At 36.6% G+C, this 7,884-nt stretch overlaps 1 pseudogene; it reads left to right on the forward strand.

Annotated features, from left to right (window-relative positions):
* LOC102502255 (protein MEMO1-like) overlaps positions 1-7,681 on the forward strand; it is a 20,303-nt pseudogene extending 12,622 nt beyond the window's left edge.
* The last annotated feature ends 203 nt before the right edge of the window (positions 7,682-7,884 follow it).

Genomic DNA, 7,884 nt, shown 5'->3' on the forward strand with positions numbered 1-7,884 from the left:
TATATATATATATATATATTTATATAACTAGAAATGGAAATTTTTTTATGATAACATGCTTGATTAAGCCACTATGCAGTATATTCTGGATGGGAAATCACATTTTGTGTGCTCCTAAGATGCTTAGGGAATGAATGTAAATAAAGTTAAAAAAAACTTTCAGAAAAAAACCCTAAAACTGTTTTTCTTTTAATTAAAAATAAAGCATTAATAATTCCTATTTGATGACTGCAATAAACTATATAGTCCTAGTTAGGTGCCACTTTATAGTATGTTCATTCTACTCAATGAGGTTTATGCCTAAAGTCAGACTTGTGTTAATGGATATGTATGTATCAGCTGTGCTTGCTATTGAAAATATTTAGATTAAGATATCTAGTGAAACAATAATATGTGGGGGGTGGGGAGGCATAGAAAGCAATAATAGATACCAGACACAGTGTGGGAGGAGGGTAGGAGATGGCAGAGGGTGAGAGATAGGGAATCAAGGATGGGAAAAAAGGCAAAATATATAGGAAACAAGAAATGGAAACTTATTTGTTGACAGTAACACATATGTTGATGTGCTTGATAGAACCAATATACAGTGTATTCTGGATGGAAAAATCTCATTTTGTATGTTGTAATGATGTACAGTGAATGAATATAAATAAATAAATAAATAAGAAAAAATACAAAAAAATGTTAAGTTTGGGCAGGATTATAGTGAAATAGGAACTCTCCTACACTGTTGGTGAGAACATAAATTAGTCCAACCACTGTGCAAAATAATATAGAGGTTCCTCAAAGACCTACAAATAGAACTACCCAATGGACAGTGGAGTGCTCAGAAAAGTGCTTGCATATCTATGTTTATTGCAGCATTATTCACAATTGCTAAGACATGGAATCAATCCAAAAATCTATAAAGAGATGAATAGATTGAAAAAGTGTGGCACACATATTCCATGGAATACTATTCAGCTATAAAAAACATGACCCTGGCATTTGGTAGAAAGTGGATGAATATGGAAGATTTATAGCTGAGTGAATCAAGTCAGGCTATGAAAGAGACATTGTATGTCTCCACTTAACATATACTGACTGTCCACACTCTATGGTAGAGACTGAAGTATTGGAGGGCATAAAAGCATTGAAAATAGTGATGGACACTGGAAACTATGCAGAAGGAGGGTGGGGGATGGGAAAGGTGTAGAGAAGAAACTTAGGGAGAAAAATAGATAAGTAAGACATTTGTAGGACAAAGAAATGGTTTAGTACCTGTGGATGATAATGCATATAATATTCTCAACTGGACTGCTCTGAGGTATATTTCAAGTTGGGTAAATTCTCTCTACAAGCTAAATGTTGTATAACACTGAATGTATAAAATAATAATAACAATAATTTAAAAAAGAATAGAGGTTTAGTTCAATTCATGAATACTAGTGGTTGAAAGGTTCAAAAGGGGAAAGGCTGACCAGTAACATGGAAGACAGGATTCCAAGTAAAATGGTTTTCTATAAGTTTTTATGTCTCTTTTCTGATTTGTATCCATGTGGGCTCTGCTGGCTTTCCGTCAATTATGAGTGCTTTAAGAGAAAAAACTGTAAGATTTAGACCAAATCTTCCAACTTCCCATGAGAAATTTCCTTGGTGAAAGCAGAAAGTGGTGGATGATTAAGTCTATGTCTAAATATCACTTGTGCCTGAAAGCTTCATAGAAAATTCCATTACAGAAAGCCCAAATATCGATGTAGCCACTACAGAAAGTTGCCACTTAAAGTCCTATAACTTCTCCCACTTAACACCTTTTCTCCCTAGAGGGAGCAAAGCACTTTGTAAATGCTCTATCCTACCATTGCTGACAGAAAAGATTAGAGGTCAGCCAGGTTTTATAGTCTTCATTGATTTCTTGAATGAAAGTAACAGAGGCTATAAATGAACCTCTCTGTTGGTATACATACAAGATAACCCCATAGTGTCTTGCTTAGGGGTAAAAGGCAAACTCAGCTGCTTTGAAAAGAAGCTCTGTGGGACTGTCAACGGCAACAAGGCACAACAGTTTAATGTTAACCTTGGGGAAAAGTTTTATCTATTAGGGAAAATAATTCACTCCATCCTCCACTTTCTCCCTTAAACCAAATAAAGTATAAAGAGTTTTAATTAAGACTTCAGGAAAAACCTATGCAATAGAACAAATAACATCCTGATAGAAAAATAAGCATACTGACTGCTGATCCATTCCCTTCTCTAAGAGGTACTACCTCTAAATAAAAATACTGTTAGCACCATTTGTTTTTAAAAATCTAGTAATATCATTATCTATGGCTTGTAAAAAGAGAAACTTTGACAAGTTTTAGTAAATGTAAATTACTACTATTTTGATTCAAAGTACAAACTTAGACCAAAGTCTAAAGATTTTATCTCATTTAAAGTGCAAAGACAAAAAGTGATAAGATAGATCATTACCTTTTTTGATAGAAATCTATTTCCCTAGATTATCTTTAAAGATGTTCTCTGTTTAATATTTTTATGAACTAAATCAGGAAGGAGATTGCTATAGTCCAAGCAACTGAAGCTTCAGCTGTATTTGCAGTCACTTTTTATTGCTCACGTTACTGCCTGGGCTCTGTTTGTCTCCTGTCAGATTAATGGTCACATTAGATTGCCATAGGTGTGCAAACCCTATTGTGAACTGCGCATGCAAAAACTCTAGGTTGCACACTCATTATAGTGGAAGACAGGATTGTAAGTAGAGTGGTTTTCTACAAGTTTCCATGTCTATTTTCTGATTTGTATCCATGTGGGCTCTGCCAGCTTTCAGTCAATTATGAGTGCTTTAAGAGAAAAAAAGTGTAAGATTTAGACCATATCTTCCAACTTCCCATGAGAAATTTCCTTGGTGAAAGCAGAAAGTGGTAGGTGATTAAGTCTATGTCTAAACATTACTTGTGATATATCTATGTATATGTCTAAATATCCCTTGTGATCTAATGTTTAATGATGTGAGGTGGAGCTGAGACAGTGATGCTAGCAATGGGGAGTAGCTGCAAATACTGCATTATGCTGAATTGTATAACTATTTCCTTATATATTTCAATGTAATGACAATAGAAATAAAGTGTACAATAAATGTAATTCACTGCAATTATTCTGAAACCATCCCTGCCCACCCTGGTCTATGGAAAATTATCTTCTGTGAAACCAGTCCCTGGTGTCAAAAAAGCTGGGGACCACTGAACTAAACATACTATGTACAACAATCTTACCTATTCTTATCTTTTTTATTAGTTCAAAGAAATGGTTAGAGAAACTTAGGTTTAATTCAATGCAGGAGAGAGAGATTAGACTAATATAATAATGTAATAATAATAAATTTGAGTACATGGAACATAGTTCTCAAAGCACTAGGGCCTGCTTTTCAACTTCCCACATTATCAGAGAATAAGGTAATATCTAAAGTTACAATATAAACATTAATGATCCCGTGAGAAAGCATTCTACAACAGTGGGGATTCATCAACATTATTTTGATTCCCCAAATTATTTTTATGGTTTTTTTTTCTGATTATCTTTTGAAAAGTTAAGGGGTTTAGGGAAGAGACAATCACAGGATAAGTATACTATGATTTCTAGATTGGGATAAGATTCATTATGATGTCTCTATATTTAAACCACATTCAAAAGCCTTTGTTGTTTTCCTTTTGCTTATTGTCTAGAAGTAGCAGTAACTCTACATTGCTATTTTATGTTATATTTTTCTAGAGAAGAAATCTTTCTATGAATTATTTCTATGATTTTTAAAATATTTTATTTTAAATCTATATTTCACCAAAAAATGACAATGCCATCTACCTGCATAAGATTATCATTGTAGGTACAAGATTTTTGGTAGATATGATAAATTATCCTATATAATAAATTAAAACTTATTTTTGTATTTGTGTGTGTATGTATGTATTTACTCCCAGTAATAGAAAAGAAACTTTAAGGCCAGTCAGTGCTGTGGTGGGAGGCTGCTGAATGCCACACCGCCAACTGCATGATTGCATGATTTGAGTCCCACATCCAATGACTTAAAAAGCATGCTCTGTGTGCGTGTGTGTGTGTGTGTGTATGTGTGTAGGTCTGTGATTGCGTGTGTGTGCCCATAATCCTGAAAGGAGTAATGAAAGAGAAGGGATTTTACCATAAGGATCTCCCATGGTGGGTGCTTTCTAATTTTCCCTCTGTCTCTTTCTCTGTCTCTCATGAGTGCATGCTCTTTCTAGCAAATAAAACAAACATCGAAAGGAACTTTATTTGGAGCTGGAAACCACTGGATTTAAGTCAGCCTTTTCAGTTATTATCTGTTCAATTTTGAAGAAGTAATTTAACATAAGTCTCAGTATTCTCAATGGAATAGAAATAATAATGGCCACTCTGAGGTTTCACATGGCTGTTGTAAAAAGAAAACAATATGACTAATGGAGAAGGGTGTTACAAACTGCCAATGATATGGATGTAAAATTACATTTTAAGAGATTTATTTATATGATGCTTACTTGAATAACACATAAATCTGGTGTAATTGCCTCATGTTTTTAATTTAAGATCTACCTTCAATAATTGTCAAATTTCCTAGATATTATGAATTCTTAAGTATGTGGCAATGACACACATGACTACGGAAGAGATTAGAAATCACTTTAATTATTCTTTTCAATAAATATGATTTTTTTCTTTCTTAACAACACTCAGCAATATTTATTTCCCACTAGAATAACTAACAAATCAAAGGAAGTGATTCTGTTGGGTATGTCAATTTCATATTTTGCCCTCAAAATTTTATAGCCAAGAGACAATGAATTTAACTTTATACACAGTAGTATCAAAACTCCAAATGATGAACAATCACACACAGCCAAACATATTTCCCTTTTTTTCTGTTTTCAATGGACAATTTGGGACTCTTAACTTTGCCAACACCCCCTACTTTCCAATCCTTTGTAAGTCTTCTCTCTTTCATCTCCAAATACCTTCCAAATCAGTGTACCACCCCAAATCCCACCTCCAGCCTATTCAAATTGCCTCACTGCCCACTCAGACTACTGCAACACCTCCCCAAACCCTACTCACCAACAGATATCTGATTTTCTTGGGCTCCTCTTAATTCTACATCAAACAGAATAAATAAAAATAAATCTAATCTCATTGGTGACCTGTTTGAAACCTCCAATGGCTGCTATCAGTATTCAGATTAAAAAAACATCTTCATGTGGCCTTCTCCACCCTCCACATAGTCTGCTGTCTGTCTTCTTCTGACCTGATTCCATTTCTTCTTGTACCATCCTCACCATTCTTCCTAAATGCCAGTTACACCAGTTCATTTTTGCCTTGTGAATCCTGTACTTGCTGTTCCTTTGTACCCAGAAAAAAACATGAAGGAATTTCTTTATACAATGCTGGAAGATGTTTTGTTCTGTTTTCAAGCCACTGGATTCAGTATTCTAACCACATAATTGGCCACATGGGATCCAGCTGTCTTAACCACCATGCCACTAGTTGGCATCTCTACATTTTCCATTATCCTCTTCTGTCCAGCCCAAATAAGTGAACATACAATGTGATTTTTAAAATGGTGCTGTTATGAAATAATAGTCTCCAAGAACTTTCTTAGTATTCTCCCTAAAGAATAGATCTCTCAGATCTTCCTATATAAAAATTCTGAAGCAGCCTCTACTTGGAACCTACTTGGAACAATCTCCACTCAGGCCTTTCATGAAGTGCTCTTTTATATCACTGAAGTCTTACCTCAAATATTATCTCCCCTGAAAGGACTTCAATGATCACCCAATCTATCCTCTTTGTATCAGTTATCCTCTTTGTATCACCTTGTGTTTCTTATTGACTGCCATCTATAGAACATTCCCCTTCCATAATAGGTGCTCAAATATAAATTGAATGAATGATGGTGTTTTGTTTTGTGTGCATATGCAAGAACTCAATTGATAAATATGTAAACAACATACTGTTACTAATACTAAAGAAAAATTAAATGCCCACAAACAGGTGAACGGAATTGAAAAACTGTGGTACATATACTCTATGGAATATTATTCAGCCATAAAAAAATAAGACCCTGGCTTTTGACAGAAAGTGGATGAATATGGAAGATTTACAGCTGAGTGAAGCAAGCCAACCTATGAAGGAGAGACATTGTATGTTTCCACTTACGGAGTGTCAGCACTCTGTGACTGAAATTGATTGACTACAGGACATACAAACACAGTAAATGGTTGTGAATACCAGATACAGTGTGGGTGAAAGAGTAGAGTCTGAGGCCTTAAGAACATTTAGAAGAAAAATAGAAAGTCAAAACATTAGTGGGACAAAGAAATGTCATTTCCGTTGAAAATAATTTTATAGTATTATCAACTGGACTAGGGAGAAACGTACACATGTTGAAATATTCACTCTGTAAGCTAAATAAAATGATTGAATGTATGAAAGAACACAAAATTTAAAAAGGGGGGGAGCAGGTCAGGTGCCAGCAGCCCCGGCCAGGGAGCAGCAGCGACTGTGGAAGACCAGGCCAGGGCTTTCCGGGCTTTGGGAAAGCCACTCTGGGCCCCATCTTCAGGTAGTCGCCTGGAGTTTGTGGTGATTGTTACTGCCGCCGCCACCGCCCTTCTGCCGTCTCCTCTTCCTCCTCCTTCTGGGCCAGGCTGATCCCCTCCCTGTTGCCGCCTCCTCCTGGGCTGGGCCCTCAGTGTCTGGTCCCCTCGCGGAGTCACTCCTGCCATCGCTGCAGGGAAGCCAGTCTGCCACCGCGACCTGGTACACAGCTTCAGGACCGCTCAATGCATAGCTGGAAGGTTGTCTTTCACAAGTACAGTCTACAGAAAGACCTGCTAGAGCCACTATTGCACCCCACGCGGGATATACGTATTGTGGATCTTGTGCTGTCCATGCTTACGAACAAGTGGATCCATCTATTACCAGAAGAATTTTCATCCTTGGACCTTCTCATCATGTGCCCCTCTCTTGATGTGCACTTTCCAGTGTGGATATATAGGACACCTTTGTATGACCTTCATATTGACCACAAGATTTATGGAGAACTATGGAAAACAGGAATGTTTGAACGCATGTCTCTGCAAACAAATGAAGATGAACACAGTGTTGAAATGCATTTGCCTTACACAGCTAAAGCCATGGAAAGCCATAAGGATGAGTTTACTATTATTCCTGTACTGGTTGGAGCTCTGAGTCAAAAGAACAGGAATTCAGAAAACTCTTCAGTAAATATCTAGCAGATTTTAGTAATCTCTTTGTGGTTTTTTTCTGATTTCTGCCATTGGGGTCAAAGGTTCCATTACAGTTACTATGATGAATCCCAGGGGGAGATTTATAGATCCATTGAATATCTAGATAAAATAGGTATGAGTATTATAGAACAATTAGACCCTGTATCTTTTAGCAATTACTTGAAATACCATAATACTATATGTGGAAGACATCCCATTGGGGTGTTATTAAATGCTATCACAGAGCTCCAGGAGAATGGAATGAATATGAGCTTTTCCTTTTTGAATTATGCGGCCGAGCAAAGCCAGTGTAGAAATTGGCAAGACAGTTTAATGAGTTATGAGTCAGAGCACTCACGGTCCACTGAAGCTCTGAATCCTCAGGGATGCCACCTGCACATACTCATACTCTGTCCAGGGTCCCAGTTTAGCCTTTGCCAAGATACTGGTCCTAGTTTGGGGGATCTGAAACCTCCAACTAATAGAACTTTCTTCTCTTCTTTTCTAGTAGGTGTAGTCCTTCCCTAATTTAAACTCATTAAAAAATGCTTTATAGGGAACCAGCAGTTAGCGTAATGGCTATGTCGCTGGACTCCCACGTAGTCGACCACGG

The sequence above is a fragment of the Tupaia chinensis genome, unplaced genomic scaffold (genome assembly GCF_000334495.1).
Source record: "Tupaia chinensis unplaced genomic scaffold, TupChi_1.0 Scaffold145147_1, whole genome shotgun sequence".
NCBI classification, from domain to species: Eukaryota; Metazoa; Chordata; class Mammalia; order Scandentia; family Tupaiidae; genus Tupaia; species Tupaia belangeri.